The sequence below is a fragment of the Vombatus ursinus genome, unplaced genomic scaffold, assembly GCF_900497805.2.
Source record: "Vombatus ursinus unplaced genomic scaffold, bare-nosed wombat genome assembly UNPS02011014.1, whole genome shotgun sequence".
In the NCBI taxonomy this organism is placed as follows: Eukaryota; Metazoa; Chordata; class Mammalia; order Diprotodontia; family Vombatidae; genus Vombatus; species Vombatus ursinus.
The window spans coordinates 16,701,110-16,719,008 of NW_020950792.1; positions in this window are offsets into that span (position 1 = coordinate 16,701,110).

Here is a 17,899-nt window from a genome sequence, read left to right on the forward strand (position 1 = left end):
AAGAATGACATTTCTCAGAAAAGCAAAGTCTAACTTATAGTAACACATGATTGCCCTTCATAACAAGTCTATAAATTGTGCCCTAATTATGGAATTTACAAATAGCTTTCCTTTGTTGCAAATATTAGATCCAGTTCGGCCTTGAGTCAATAATATACACTCATTGGTTTCTTGTTATAGATTTTTCTAAATCTTACTTTTATTGATATCTTCTGTTTGCATCAATGTGGGGTGTGGGAATGTGATGCAGAATAAATAGTTCTCAGGTGCCCTCAGGGACAAATACAGAAACTCCAACCTTTCTATTCTACTGGCCCATTTTTTTTTAAATTAATACTCTCTTGGGTTGTGTTCAATGGCAGTATTGTGTAGAGGCTCTAGGATATTCTCAGCAAATTGCAAAAATCATGCAAATTATTTCTCTTACATGTTCACCTCCATGTTGCAAAATGGGGGAATTTTCTTCCTTGATAATAGAACTTTCCCTTTTAAAAGCTTACGGAAAATCTTTCATTAGGGCATGCAATTGATAAGAAGTATTTAAGCAACACAGAAATACAGGGAGAATAAAAAATGAAACATGGTATAGAGGATGCAATGTCACTTGCAACCAGGGTCACCTTTTTCTCTTCTCCTCTACTATATTCCCAGATAGACTAAAAGGGAGGGATGGTAAAGAAATAAATCACAATTAAAATGTAGTGTTTCTTATATCTGTGCTTTGAGGAAACAGGAATAAAAAGAAGCTATTGAAGCTATTGACTGAACTTTTCTCTGACCAATTGCTACAAATTCCAAATCACTTTGTTTTTTAGGTCTAATCCATTCTTGCCACATACTCATTTTCTTTCCTCTTGCTCTGTAATCTAAATGCTTATCTGTCTCACTTTTGACCTTGCCCCTCCAGTCTCACTGTCTAATCCCCAAACCCTCAAAAAAAAAACACTTTGATAAAAAAAAAATCACTTCTTTTAGGTTACTGGAACATCCAAATGAACCAAACTCTCTTCAATGTCTACTAATAGTCTTGCCCAAGGATTGCCTCTCATTCAACAGAAGTCCTCATAAGTCTCATGGGAGGTTTTTCAAAGTTTCACTGTTCCTATGGAAGTTTTCTTGAAACTTCCTGAATCTCAGACACCTAGGATTACCACTTTTACATCACCTTCATTTCCAAATGCCTCTTTCTCCATTTCCATATCAAGAAAGGTTTTAAGAAAGAGAAAAAAATAGTTCAGAAAAAACTGACACATCATTTTCATCTAGCTATATGTGCAAAATCCCACATTGTGTGTATATGTGTGTATGTCTGTGTGTATAATATATTATGTAAAGTATATCTATTGTTTATTTTGTGTTGGTGTTAGATCTCTACTTCTGTTATAACCTATTTAAAACCTATTCAGTTGCAACCATAATTCAATTATCATATTAACTAAAAGATGTTAGTGATGACTAGCTAATATCTAGAGTATATTCTGAACATTCTGAACAATACTATCCCAATTGTCTAGCGTTTATGCAAAAAGTCATATAACTTATTTTGTACTCAGAAAATTAATATTGAGTTTTTTATTTCAAATTTTAAATGATTTAAGCATCTCAGTGCTATGAAATCAATATCTTTCATTAGAGTTGTCAATCTTAGTCACACAAAACAGCAATCATTTCTAATAACATAAGATTTAGATATTGTTAATAATATGGTGGTAGAGCACCTAGAACTGTGACTGACAGACAGTAGAATCATAGCACTATGCATAGATTTAGGCATCAAAGGATCCTCAGAGGTCATCTAGTTCATCCATATTACTTAAAAATGAAGAGACTAAGAACTAAAAAGGTCACACAACTAATAAGTGTCAGAGTAAGGATTTGAACTCAAATCTTCTGACTTCTGTCTCCAAATCCGGTCTACTTTTCACTGCATTTGTTGGTGAATAATTGGATGATCAAAAGAGTTTAATAAATACAAAGAAGGAAATGTAATGTAGAATGTGATGTGGCTGTTTAATTTAGATTTGAAAATGTTGGTCAGAATCATGATATTGTATACAAATGTTTACACATCTCCCAAAAGGCATAAGCTCTTCAAAGCAATAAAGATAATTAAAGGTGGTAAAGACAGAACCTGGAAAGAAAAAAAAAAAACACTCAATATTGAATGAGAGTGTTCTGATTACAATTTTCTGGAGCCACTCCTTTGTACATTCAAAGGTATTTGATTTGTTTTTAATGGATTGAATGAATATAAACATTCTTGGAAGATAGCATCTTTCATGTTTTCATTGAGGACCATCTAAAAATACTCAATTACTGTACCAGTTGTCATTAGAATTAAATAGGAGGATGGTGTTGCTATAATTTCCTTAAGTATCCTTACTTCTGTTAGGGTGTTACATTTTTGTTTATATACATACATACATATATACATACATGTATAATTTATTTTACTTATGTATAACCACATTGTTGGCTGCCATTTCTATTACAAAAGGAGCAAAAGCCAAAATGTGTAATAATTTGCAGCTTACAATTTGTCCCAGATAGTAATAATTTGGGTGAACAAGGATTTATGTGAACAATATCTATAGCTATCAATTATAAAACACTTTCAGATCCATTTTTACTGTGTCTTTTATAAAAAGTATATTATAATAAGCACAGTTGGTACACAGTATAATTTTGAAATGTTTACTCACAATAATTATAACTCCTGTCTGTTTTTACATTTCATTTTGAATTATATACTATGTCCCTCAAGGCTCTACTGCACTGAAGTTGACAGGACTACCAAATCATTTATTTATAGCTGGAAGGGACGTTAGGCCAAGACACACACACACACACACACATGCATGCATGCACTAATGAGAAAAGTTGAGAGCTAGAGAAATTTGGAAACTTTTTCAAGTTCAGTTAGCCAGTCACTCAACAAGAATTTAGTAAGTGCCTATTATATGTCAGGTCTTATGCTAAGCTAAGCAGATAAAAAGAAAGACAACAACAATAAATTGTCTCTCGTTTCAAGCTCTCGAAAAGTTCACCAATAGGGGATATAAATATGCAAAACAACTACCTATAAAAATATGAATACAGTGAAAAATTTGAAATAATCATTAAAGACAAGACATTAGGATTAAGGAGGATCAAGGAAGCCATTGCAGAAGTTAAGATTTCCACTGTGATTTGAAGAAAGCCTGGGAGGCCAGGAGATGGAGATAAGAAGGGCAAAAATTACAAAATGAAATTTCTAATGTAAGGAATAACGATGGGGGCCAATGTCACTGGATTCATAAGTATTTAAGGTGGAAAAAAGACTTGAAAGGCAGAAGTGGTCAAATTATGAAGGGAATTGAAGGACAAATTGAGGATTTGAGGATTTTATATTTGATCCTGGAGGTAAAATGGAACCATTGGAGTTTATTGAATAGGTACTTACATGGTCCGATCTATTTGTCTGGGAAGCTGAGTGGAAGATGGACTGTATAGGAGAGAGAATTGAAGCAAAGAAACTAGTTGAAAGGCTGTTATAAAAATCCTGGAATAGAAGTGAAGACATCTTGCAAAAAGGTGAAGGTAGTGTGAGAGAAGAGGACAGGACTCAGGAACAAATTGGATATGAGAGTGGGGCAGTGATAGAAGTCATAAATGAAGGTTGTGAATGTGAGTGACTGGGGACCTGAGAGGTTGGTGGTACAACAAATGATAGACGGGAGGTGAGGAAAATTATCATCAAGAGGCAAAGAGGTTTCAGTGAGTTTCAGATCACGGAAGGAGTAGGAGAGGAAAAGGTTTAAGATGAAAATAAATTTATTCCCTATGGAGCAAGCATTGTAGAGAGCACAATGGAAGAGGGAGGGAAGGGGGAGATAAGGTAGTGAAGGCAAGAGAAATTAGAGAATGGACACTGAGACAGAGAATGAGGTTTCAGTAATGACAGTTGGGATAGGGAGAGCCTGATGGAGTGGGAGCTTGTTAATCATTGAAGTATAGGTCCAGTTAGCTTACTAATATCCTTGGCGTTCAGCTTCAGAGAGAATTCCTCTCATTACTTTATGCAGCAGTACATAACTGAAAAGATGGAAATGAAGAATTTGGAAGTGAAGGTCTCTTTGAGGGAAGAGGCAGGTTCAGGGAAGTGACTATTGGAGAGAGCAGGATAGAATGGCATATTCTCCCTTCTTTTCACAGCTATGTAAGAAGTTGCTATCACACAAGCAGGAAATGGCAGAAATTGAACTTAAACTCAGGTCCTATAAAATCTTTTTTATTTTATAAACAGAAAAAATAATGCTTTGTGCTTATAACTAAAATGATTTTAATATACTCCCCTAAAAGAAGAAACAGAAGAAAAGTTATCTCAATTCTATTCTCCTTTACTGTTTCAAGAGTATATCCAATTTTAATTTCTCAATACTTTCTACCTCATAGTAAGACTATACCACTGAAGTCAGGTTACACATTTTCTTACCCCTGGAAATCGTGGAAGGGTGAAGATAATAAACATTTATATATGACCAACTATGTGCTAGGCATTGTGATAAGAATTTTACAAAGATTATCTCATTTGATCTTCATAACAACCCTGAGAGGTAGGTCCTTTTATTATCAACATTTTACACTTAAGGAAACTGAGGCAAACAGAGGCTAAATGATTTGCCCAGGGTTACACAGTTAAAAAGTATCTTAGGCTAAATTTGAATTCAGTCTTCCTGACTACAGGCCCAGGCACTATCCAATGTACCACCTAGCCGACCCTAGCAGGTAACTTTTTGCTAAATTTGTAATCTTGGTGATTTACTGTTTTACAGTTATGCAAACTGCTTCTCAAAGGCTATGTCAGAAGTGTGCCACCTCTATGAAATCCTACGACTCTGGACAGGATTCAAGTATCCTATAGATATTCACTACAAACCTATCGTCCAAGTACCAACCTAGCTGAATCTGTAGAGGCTTATGACAAAAATGATTACTATCAGGAAATGAACTGTCAGCAACAGCCATCCTTAAAGTCTTAGATTTGGAGACAGTTGAAATTGCTTTATCTCTTACACATAACTCTTTTTTGGGAATGTTTGTGAGGTTGTGAGAATTAGAGAAAATATGTAGTCTTACAAGACTGTTGGTCATGAGAATGAATTATAGTCATCTTGCATTAGCTGAAATTGTAGAAATAATAACTAAGCATTGTTACTCTCTTCTTCAGATGAAAATGAACTAGGTGTAAGAGATAAAGCAATGTCAACTCTCTCCAAAGTCTAGGACCCCAAATTAATTCATCTCAGAGAAGAAAAGAATAGTCAAATGGAAGGAAAGTGAAACCTTTGTATCAAATTTCCCTGATAAATATTTGGCACCCAAGATATAAAAAATTCACATACACACTTGTGAGATTTGAAGCATTCTATTATGCAGTTAATAGTTTACAATTCTTCTTTAGAGATATTTGTTCATATCCATTGATAAATTATCCAAAAGCCATTATCCAATAGATTAAAGTCAAAAGAAGAATCGCAAACTATTTACAACCACATGAAAGATGCTTCAAGTCTCTAATAATAAAATAAATACAATTCATAATGACACTGAGGTTTCATCACACATGTTGCAAATTGACAAAGTTAGCAAAAGATGGAAATAGTTGTTATTGAGGAGTTTGAGAAACAAAGGAATAGCAATGCATTGTTAGGTGTGCATCAGTACAACCACCTTGGAAAGCAATTTTGAATTATTCAAATAAAGTAGCTTTCAAATTTCCACACCTTCTGCCCCAGTGATTTCATTATTACTCTTCCCCAAAGATACCATTAGTCAGAAGAAAGTTTCCATATACAACAAAAGCTTAAAAGCAGAAATTTTGTGATAGCAAAGAATGGGAAATAAAGTAGTTGTACATCAAATGGGGAATAACTAAATAAATCGTGCTGCTTTAATGCATTACAATATTTCTGTGCTGTATTGACTTCAGGGAGCCAAGATGGCGGAGTAAAAAGGTAGTCGCTCTCACTCTCCTCTATCAATCTCTGAAAACCCAGAAAATATTACCCCAGAAAACATCCTGGAACAGCTGAACCAGAAGAAAGATGGGGTGCAGCAGTGCAGTAGCCCAGGTAGCTAGAGGGATTGACGGGAAAGGCCCCTCTTACCCTGGGGCAAGGGGAGCAGTATGGAACTGGTAGTCAACTAGTCAGCTAGTGGAAAGACCCACTTTAGCACACCAGGAGGAAATTCTAGTGCCTCAACATTCTACAACAAACAGGTCTCCCAATGCCTCAGCAAAAATAAAGGAAGCAGCAGTACAAAGGGCACCAGACAGATAAGAACCCTTCAGCATTCTTCTGAAAGGAGCTGAAGAAAGCAACCTAGAGTTGCCCAAAAGTTCCAGCCTTATTGATTCCAGTCCAAAACCAGGTAAGCTATCAGAACCCTACAGCCTCCAATTGCCAACCAGGAGAAGATCCTGAAGCCCAGGTGGTCGAGCAGGCAAACACCAACAGCTGTACCTCCGAGTGCCTCAGTGAGGGCGCGGGAACCAGTGGAAATCAGCTCAGAAAACCACCAGGTGCCTCAGCTTTCTAAAACAAAGGAGTCTTCCAGTGCCTCAACAGAACTAAGGGAGGCAGCACTGCAAGGGACCCCAGGCAGATAAACACCTGGCAGCACCCATCCAAAAGGAGCTAAACAAAGCTATAGGAAAGGAAAAGCAGGCAACCTAGAGTTGCCTGAAAGTCCCAGCCTTGCTGATTCCAGCCCAACACCAGGTAAGCTGGCAGAACCCTATAGCCTCCAATTGCCAACATGAGAGGACCCAGCACACAAAGTCAGTGACCAAGACCTAGGCTCCCAACACAAGAAGCTTGGGTCAGTGCCCTCTGCTCCCCAGAAGGAGAGCATAATCTCTTTAAAGGCCAGGGAATAAAGAAACACCATGAGTAAAAAGAAACATACGATAGATTCATATTATGAGAAGAGTGAAGATCAAGACAGAAATTCTGAAGAGGACAACCTTGTCATCAAACCCACATCTGCAACATCAAAAGGGGATATGAACTGGTCTGAAGCCCAAAAAGACTTCTTATAAGAGCTCAAGAAGGATTTTAAAAGTCAAATGAGAGAAGTAGAGGAGTCCCTAAAAAACACAATTGGCCAACTGGAAAAAAAGTACACTGAACAAAACAAATGCATAAACACAATTGACCAATTGGAGAAGAAAGTACAAAATCTAACAGAAGAAAACAATGTGTTAAAAATTAGAATTGAACAAATGGAAACTAATGACTCTATGAGAGAGCAAGAATCAGTCAAACAGAAACAAAAAGATGAAAAAATAGATGAAAACATAAAATATCTTATGGGTAAAATAACTGACCTGGAAAATCGATCCATGGGAGATAATTTAAAAATTATAGACCTACCTGAAAACCATGATGAAAAAAAGAGCCTAGACAATATCCTTCAGGAAATCATAAAGGAAAACTGCCCTGAAGTCCTAGAACCTGAAGGTAAAATAACTATAGAAAGAATCCACTGCTCACTGCCTGAAAGAGATCCCAAACTGAAAAAACCAAGGAATATAATAGCTAAATTCCAAAATTACCAGATTAAATAGAAATTACTGCAAGCAGCCAGAAAGAAACAATTTAAACATCATGGAACCACAATCAGGATTGCACAGGATTGCACAGGACCTTGCAGCCTCTACATTAAAAGACCATAGGGGGTGGAACATGATATTCCATAAGGCAAAGGAGCTTGGAATGCAGCCAAGGATTAACTACCCAGCGAAAATGAGCATGATTTTTCAGGGAAGGAGATGGATATTCAACGAAATAGGGGACTTCCAATGATTCCTGATAAAAAGACAACAAAAGTTCAACAAAAAATTTGATCTTCAAGTACAAGAATCAAGAGAGACGTACAAAGGTAAATGGGACAGAAAGAAACAATATGTTGTTAATAAGGGCAAAATGTTTACATCCCTGCAAGGGAAGATGACACTTGCGACTCTTGAGAACTGTATTGTTATTGTACCATGTTAAAGGAGTACACATAAAGGGGGTGGATATAAGTTGACTTTGATGCAATAAGAAAAAAAATAATCAAGTGGGTTAAATGTTTCTAAGTAAGTGGATTAGTCTGAGCTAAGAAAATGTACTGAGAAAGGAGGAGGAAGACAAGGGTAAATTACACTACAGGAAAAGACACAAAAACCTATTAGAGCAGAGGTAAATAAGAGAGGGAGATGAGCATTGTTTGAACTTTACTCTCATCAGATTTGGCTCAAGAAGGGAATAACATAATCAGTTAGGTACAGAAATCTAACTTGCACTATAGGCAGTAGAAGGGAAAAGGGGAAAGAAAAGGGAGGGGGGATGGAAGAGAGGGAAGAAGCAGTAAGGGTAAAGGGGAAGAAAAGGGATAATAGAAGGGAGGTGGTCAAAAGTAAAACACTAATTGGGGGGAAGGAGAAAGGAGAAAGAAAAGCATAAACAGGGGGAAAAAGGATGGAGAAAAAGACAGAGATAGTAATCATAACTGTGAATGTGAATGGGATGAACTCTCCCATAAAACGGAGATGTATAGCAGAATGGATTAAAAACCATAATCCTACAATATGTTGTTTGCAGGAAACACATTTGAAAAAGAGTGACACATACAGGGTAAAGGTAAAAGGCTGGAGCAAAATATATTATGCTTCAGCTGAAGTAAAAAAAAAAAAAAGCAGGGTTAGCAATCCTGATCTCAGACAAAGCAAAAGCAAAATTAGGTCTTATCAAAAGAGATAAGGAAGGAAACTACATCCTGCTAAAGGGCACCATAGACAATGAAGTAATATCATTACTAAACATATATGCACCAAATGGTGTAGCATCCAAATTCTTAGAGGAGAAGTTCAGGGAGTTACAGGAAGAAAGAGACAGCAAAACTATACTAGTGGGAGACCTCAACTTCCCCCTCTCTGAACTAGATAAATCTAACCACAAAATAAACAAGAAAGAAGTTAAGGAGGTGAATAGAACATTAGAAAAGTTAGGTATGATGGATCTCTGGAGAAAACTGAATGGGGATAGAAAGGAATATACTTTTTTTTTGGTGGTACATGGTACATACACAAAAATTGACCATGTACTAGGTCATAAAAACCTCACAACCCAATACAGAAAAGCAGAAATATTAAATGAATCCTTTTCAGATCATGATGCAATAAAAATTATATGTAATAAAGGGCCATGGAAAGATAGACTAAAAAATAATTGGAAACTAAATAATCTAATCTTAAAAAATGATTGGATCAAACAGCAAATCATAGAAACAATCAATAATTTCATTCAAGAGAATGACAATAATGAGACAACATACCAAAACTTATGGGATGCAGCAAAAGCAGTTCTTAGAAGAAGTTTTATATCTCTAAATGCTTACATAAATAAAATAGAAAAAGAGGAGATCAATGAATTGGGCATACAACTAAAAAAACTAGAAAAATAACAAATTAAAAATCCTCAATTAAACACCAAATTAGAAATATTGAAAACCAAAGGAAAAATTAATAAAATTGAAATTAAGAAAACTATTGAAATAATAAATAAAACTAAGAGGAGGTTTTATGAAAAAACCAATAAAATAGATAAACCTTTGGTTAATCTAATTAAAAAAAGAAAGAAGAAAACCAAATTACTAGTATCAAGAATGAAAAGGGTGAAACAACCACCAAGAGGAAATTTAAACAAAATTAGGAATTATTTTGCCCAACTGTATGCCAACAAATTCGACAATCTTAGTGAAATGGATATATATTTACAAAAATATAAGTTGCCCAGATTAACAGAAGAGGAAATAAAATACTTAAATAACCTCATCTCAGAAAAAGAAATTGAACAAGCCATTGATGAACTCCCTAGGAAAAAATCTCCAGGGCCAGATGGATTTACATGCAAATTCTATCAAACATTTAAAGAACAATTAATTACAATACTATACAGACTATTTGGCAAAATAGGTGAAGAAGGAACCTTACCAAATTCTTTTTAGGACACAAGGAGTCAAGACAGAGAAAGAAAATTATAGACCAACTTCTCTAATGAATATAGATGCAAAAATTTTAAACAAAATATTAGCAAATAGACTAAAGCAACTTATCACAAGAATAATACACTATGAACACGTAGGATTTATTCCAGGAATGCAGGGCTGGTTCAATATTAGGAAAACTATCAGCATAATTCATCATATCAACACAAAAACTAACAGAAACCACATGATCATCTCAATAGATGCAGAAAAAACTTTTGACAAAATACAATACCCATTCCTATTGAAAACACTAGAGAGCATAGGTATAAATGGAGTCTTCCTTAAAATAATAAATAGCATCTATCTGAAACCTTCAGCAAGCATAATATGTAATGGGGACAAGCTAGAAGCATTTCCAATAAGATCAGGGGTGAAACAAGGATGTCCATTTTCACCACTGTTATTCAACATCATACTGGAAATGTTAGCTTTAGCAATAAGAGAAGAAAAAGACATTGAAGATCTTAGAATAGGCAAAAAAGAAACAAAGCTATCACTCTTCGAAGATGACATGATGGTATACTTAGAGAATCCCAGAGAATCAAGTAAAAAACTACTTAAAATAATAAACAACTTTAGCAAAGTTGCAGGTTATAAAATAAACCCACATAAATCATCGGCATTTCTATATATTACCAACAAAGCCCAACAGCAAGAGATAGAAAGAGAAACTCTATTTAAACTTACTGTAGACATTATGAAATATTTAGGAGTCTACTTCCCAAAACAAACCAAGGAACTCTATGAACACAATTACAAAACACTTTTCACACAAATAATGTCAGATCTAAATAATTAGAAAAATATCAGTTGCTCATGGGTAGGCCGAGCTAATATAATAAAAATGAGAATTCTGAGTAAGCTAATTTACTTATTTAGTGCCATACCAATCAAACTACCAAAAAATTATTTTATAGAGTTAGAAAAAATAATAAGGAGATTCATTTGGAATAACAAAAGGTCCAGAATATCAAGAGAACTAATGAAAAGAATGAAGGGGAAGGTAGCCTAGCCATTCCAGATCTTAAATTGTATTATAAAGCAGCAATCATCAAAACTGCTTGGTACTGGCTAAGAAATAGAGTGGTAGATTAGTGAAATAGGTTAAATATGCAAGACACAGTAGTCAATGACTATAGTAATCTATTATTTGATAAACCCAAAGACCACAGTTTCTGGGATAATAACCCACTCTTTAAAAAAACTGCTGGGAAAACTGGAAAAGAGTATGGTGGAAACTAGGCATAGACCAAAATCTCACATCATATACCCAAATAAAGTCAAAATGGGTACATGATTTAGATATAAAGGCTGATACTATAAGCAAACTGGGAGAGCAAGGAATAGTTTACTGTCAGATCTATGGAGAACAGAAGAATTCATGACCAAACAGGAGATAGAGAACATTATGAAAAGCAAAATAGATAATTTTGATTACATTAAATTGAAAAGTTTTTGCACAAAGCCAATGCAACTAAGATAAGAAGGAAGGTAGAAAATTGGGAAAGAATTATTACAACCATTCTCTCTGATAAGGACCTCATTTCTAAAATATAGAGAGAATTAAGTCAAATTTATAAGAATACAAGCCATTCCCCAATTGATAAATGGTCAAAGGATATGAACAGACAGTTCTCAGATGAAAAAATTAAAGCCATCTATAGTCATATGAAAAAATGCTCTAAATCACTATTGATTAGAGAAATGCAAATCAAAACAACTCTGAGCTACCACATCACAACTATCAGAATGGCCAACATGACAAAACAGGAAAATGATAAATGTTGGAGAAGATGTGGGAAAATTGGAACATTAATGCATTGTTGGTGGAGTTGTGAAATGATCCAACCATTTTGGAGAGCAATTTGGAACTATACCCAAAGGTGTATAAAAATGTGCATACCCTTTGACCCAGCAATAGCACTTCTAGGGCTATATACCAAAGAGATCACACAAACAGGAAAAGGACCCACATGTACAAAAATATTCATAGCAGCTCTCTTTGTGGTGACAAAGAATTGGAAATTGAGAGGATGTCCACCAATTGGGGAACGGCTGAGCAAGTTGTGGTATATGAATGTGATGGAATACTATTGTGCTATAAGAAATGATGAACAGGCTGACTTCAGAAAAACCTTGAAAGGCTTGTATGGTCTGATGTTGAGTGAAGTGAGCAGAACCAAGAGAATGTTGTATACAATAACAGCTATGTTGTGTGATGACTTATATTGAGAAACTTAACCTTTCCTCGCAATACAAGGATATAAGACATCTTCAGAGGCCTTGTGATGAAAAATGCTATTTTTTTTTCTCTTCTGTTGAGTTTTGTTTCCTTTTTCTGATGGTGCCTCCTATTGGTTTTATTTTTTACTTACAACATCACTAATGTGAAAATATGTTTAATATGAATGTAAATGTATTGCCTATATCAGATTGTGTGCTGTCTCAGGGAGGGTGGTAGGGATGAAGGGGGAGAAAAATTTCAAACTCAAAAGGATATGGAAGTGATTATTGAAAAATCAAAACAAATTAATAAAAAAAATAAAAAAATACCTTCACAAAAATAAATAAAGATACCTTAACTATCAGGAAAAAAAAATATTTCTGTGTTATGAGAAATGACAAATGTGATGAATACAGAGAAACATGGAAAAGTTTACATGAAATGATGCAAAGTGAAGTGAACAGAGCTAAGAAATCAATATAAACAATAACTAGAATATAAATGGAAACATCTTGCCACTAGACTGATAACTGGAGGAGAGAGTGAGGCTGACAGCTTTTATAGCTCTGCCTCATTTAAATCCAATTCATACATAAGTCAAGATATCACCCTCACAATGAAATTAATCCTCTTCAAGAAAAAAGGATGAAAAAAAATCTGTGAGTAGTAGTAGATTCCCTCTGGAAACTCAACCTGCCAGTTTGAGTTGGGAAATGCTGCTATTTCTTCTCCTCTTTCTCCTTTTTCTTCTCCTTCCCTTGCAAGATGAGGTCCCTCTGTCCATTTAGGACATTATACTCTTACATATTAGCATAGCCCAACCATGTGTAATCACTTCTTTTCTAATTGTTTAATTATTCCTCTATTTTAATGCATATTTGGAAGGTTTATTCATGTAATTCACAAGTATAGCTTGGTAAATAGATTCCCAGATACTTTGCATATTCTGCATTAATTTTGAATGTATTTTTTTTGTATTTTTCTTATAGGTTTTGTTAGTAACACAAAAAGGTTGCTTTTTTGTGTGACATCCTGTTATTTTACTGAAATTATCATTTCAATTAGTTTTACTTGACTGAAGGATTTTCTAAGCAAGTTTACATAATCTACAAAAATCAATTATTTTTTTTACATATCTGTCCTTTTTTCCTAAATTAATTTTCTTTTCTATCTGTGTAGATATTCACCAAATTTTGAGTTCAGTTCCATTTCCTTTTGTGACCCAGTGTAATTTGTGCTAGTTGCAGATTTAGTCTTCCATTGAGGCCATCTGTTCTGTCTATTCCATCTTCTATGGTATCTCTAGAAAAAGTACTGACTTCAGGATTTCTGTAGGGTACTACATTGCTGAGGATTCTCAGACACTCTGGTGGCCTTTTATCCTCCAACACCAGGCTTTAAGACCACTGGTAGACGGCAACAAAAGTTGTTCTAGGTGCTATATTGGACCTTTATCCTGTGACCATGTACAATGCTGCTTTTTTTTTCCTCCTCTTGTGACTAAAGGTTTAGAAAATTTCAGGTGACTGTGTATTTCCTAGCTTTTTATCCCTGTGTAGTAAGCTATGGGCACTGGCTTAATCCCTTGGACTTCTATAGACCATGGCTAACATCCACTGGCTTTAGGAAACAAACAGCAACACTGGCTTCCTACTACTTTCCTTTGTCACCACAGTGGAAGTAGAAACCTTCTTACTGTCTTATTACCAGTCTTGAATTACATAGAGGAGCTTAATGATAATTTAGTTTTCTTTATCAACTTTCCTTCCAGTGCTTTATAGAAGTTTTCTGGAGTATTTGTCAGATACCTGAACTTATTTAGATCTGTTAAAATTGACCTGGAAGTCCTCATAATACTTATGAAATAAAGAATCACTGTAATATTGAAATATGATTGTATCAAGACATTGTTCTAAATTAACCTCTTCTCCATTGTATTAAAACAACAACAACAACAACAACAACAATAACAACAACAACTTGTTAGGCTTTAATATCTACTTCCAAAGATATTAAATCAAAGTCCATTCATGTGGATATTTACATGGATTGGTTTCAAACATGTATTTTCCTTTATCTGGCCTACAGCTTTGTACTAAGACAACTTGCTATATAGGATGAAAATTATTGCTAGCTCTTTTTCATCCAAGAATTCCATCTTATCCTAGGAAAAGTGAATTTCACAATCTATATAAAAATTTGAGCATACCATATGGTTATGAGGAAGATCAAGTGTAATCAACCAGAAGACAAAGCATAAACTTCTAATTAGAATGAACCATTGAAAAGGAAGGGATGTATAAAAGAATTTTGCAAATTGTAGTTATTTGGGCTTTCCAGTGAACTAAAAGAAAAAGAAGATTAAGATTATACCTTAAGAGAAGAAAAATGAGAGGGGGATTCAAAGAGAGGTCTGTATTTCAAAAATTTCAAGACAAAAGACATCCAATTTAATGAGGCAAATTTAAAAGGAAAAGCTTTGATATATTATTTTAAAAGAATATCTTAAAACAGTTAAAAACTGAGGATTGAAACAATAAGACATTTTGGAATCCTTTTTAATTTATCAGTATCTAACATTTTAATGATAGCTGGAATTTACGTAGCACTTTAAGTTTTGCAAAGCACTTTCCATTTGAGAGATGAGGAAAGTGAGGCTGAGAGAAATTAAGTAAGTTGCCCAGGGACAGCTAGCATCCGATGTGGAATTTCATTTCAAGTCTTCCTCATTCCACATTGAAGTACAGGGCTCCATCCACTGCACCATCTAGCTGCCTCTGAGCTACTAAGCATTTTATTATTTATTTATTTATTTGCTGGTGTTTTCTTTATTTGTTTGCTTTATTTTTGTTGTTTACACATTTCTTTGGGGGATGTGCCATATATTTCAGAATGGTCCTACAATCAAAACAGTTAATAACCCTTATTGGAACAGAGATTGCATGCGTGCATGGAACATCAAATCTCTGAACTTTTAGGAAATTCTTAATTAATCAATCCACAAGTGTCTATTATTATATTGTATTATGTGTATTATGTTTCAAGCACTATGCTAAACATTGAGAATATAAGTACAAAGAATGAAACAATCTGTATTGACAAGGATACATAAGTATAAACATAGACATGTAGATAGAGATAGTGGTAGAGAGAGATAGAGATAGAAAGAGAGATAGATGTGCATGGGCATATATACTTATGAGTATATGGATGTGTGTGTATATATATATATATATACATGGATGTGAATATACATATGTGTATATGTACACAAAAAAGCATAAATACAAAGAGGACAAAATATTTAAAGTAGAACTTTGGTGTCATAGTACACGGTATCACATTGCATGTCGTCTATGGTCAAAAATAATTATGGGTTATGGGATATCCAGTCAACCAGAAATGTATATGTAATCCTCTCTAGAAGTAATACATTATTTTCCAATAGACAGGTTTAATCTAGAACAAAGGTGATCATTTTGAAAGGAAAGATAATTCTGTGGTAGCAAAATGATGTTTGTTTTTTATTTGCCCTCTAAATTGTCAATCGTTTGTATACATTTGTCTTAAGTGTTTTCTCTATATTTCCTTTTCATTGTATAATATTCTTTGTCTGTAATCTTAGGTATTGTAAACTAAACCAGGGGATTCACTTCCTACTTGTGTTGTGAAACTGATTCTAATTTTAAGAAGGAAGTGGAAAGTTGGAAATATGCCAGTATTCTAGTTAAAGAGTAGGAAAGTGAACTCTATATGTACTCCAATTTAGTTTTACTCTCTTCCTGACAGCACAGTGTAAGAAAGCCAACAAAGGCAGCTGTGCTATAGTATGGTGGAAAAAGGGAACTAGAATTTGTAAACAATTACCATTTTGAACTAAATAAATTAGTAAAGCATTGAATTTTTAATAGCAAGTCTCTGAATTGCATGGAAATAAAAGCAAACTGAGAACAAATCCAAGCTTGGCTAAATACAATTAAAATAAAGCCAGGGAAAAAAGTTTGAATGCTATAGAATTATATTTAAGATTATATTTTGAGTTACTTTAAAGAAAAACTAAGCAAAAGAATATACTATAAGATGTTCAGTGATGATGCTGTCAACTCTTTCCTTTGTACTTCCTTCTGGCTATGAATATGTTTACCCTGCTGTGAGCTAAGTCAATATTTGAAAATCTGAATTTATGAAAAACAAATTTGAATTAGGAGATGATGATACTTTCTTCAAAAGGGTCTTTTACTTTGCAAAATGGAATATTACAGATAACCTAAAAAGCAAATTTCTAAGATAAAGAAAATATATTCAAATGTGATCCAAATTACGAGAATATAATCTCCACACTTTTTGGAACAAAATTATTAAATAAATGAAGCCTTTGGGTTTCTGCTCTGATTAAAGAATTAAATTCACACTATTAACTGTAATATTTTGTTTGATTGCATTCTAAGTTCAACCTTGAATAGAATTTAGAATGTTAACAGTAGAATCAGAATAAATAAGTAGAATATTTTTGTATTTCTCTCAGTAGATGACCTTAGGTCTATGCTGCTGTACTCTTCCATTTTCCCTTCCTCTGTGCCTCAAAACCTGCTTATGTCTTGACCCATACTTTCTTAACTCTAATCTGAAACAAAGAAAAGACTCTCCCTATTAATGCTTAAAGCATTGATCTTATCTTGGAAACTAAGTGGTTCAGGGATAGAGCACTGGACCTAGAGTCAGGAGGACCCAAGTTTCATGAATTGTAAAATGACGGTCATTATAAGACTACCTTTAAGGGCTGTTGAGAGGATTCTCTCTTTTTCTCTGTCTCAGTGCCTTTGACCTTCTATCTCCCTGTCTATCAATTTCTCTCTCTATCTCTCCTGTCTCTATTTGTATGTCTCTCTCTCTCATAACAGTTACACACAAACACACACACACGTACACACACATACACACACACAAACACACATTCTTTCCCACTCTCTTCTTTTGCTTTCTTTGATATTATTAGGGATAACAAGGCTGTCTCCATTGGTGTCATACTAGCTCTTTGTTTCAAATGATAAACATTGAACTCTGAAAAACTCTAGAATTTCAAATGAACATGAGTGCCCCCTATTTGTGCTGCTCATTACACATGTGCACACTGAGACTGTTCGTTCTAGAAACTATTTTTTTTCTCCCCTTGTGAGTAGACTGGCTTAGGCTTTTTCTCTTCATGCCAACTCCATTCACACTAGGAGACTTCAACATAAATATTAATGCTCCCTCAAACTATCTTAATTCCTTAGCGGGCACTTCCTCACAAAGGAGCAGAAAGAACAGTGGAGGAGGTGGTTAGATAAGTAATGGGACTTTGAAAAGTGTGTCCTTACATCAGGTCTCCATTGACTTCTGAGTTTCTTCTATCCATGAATATTTCTTTTAATCTCTGGGGCCAAACACAGCAAGTTTTCACCTTCTTCTATGTAACAGCTTTTCAAATACTTTAAGGTATCTATTATACTCCCTATCCTTTCAAGTCCCTCCTTCCTCAAGCTAAACATCTTCAGTTTGTGTTTGTATGTGTATGTGTGTGTGTGTGTGTGTGTTGAATCATCTTCATATGGTACA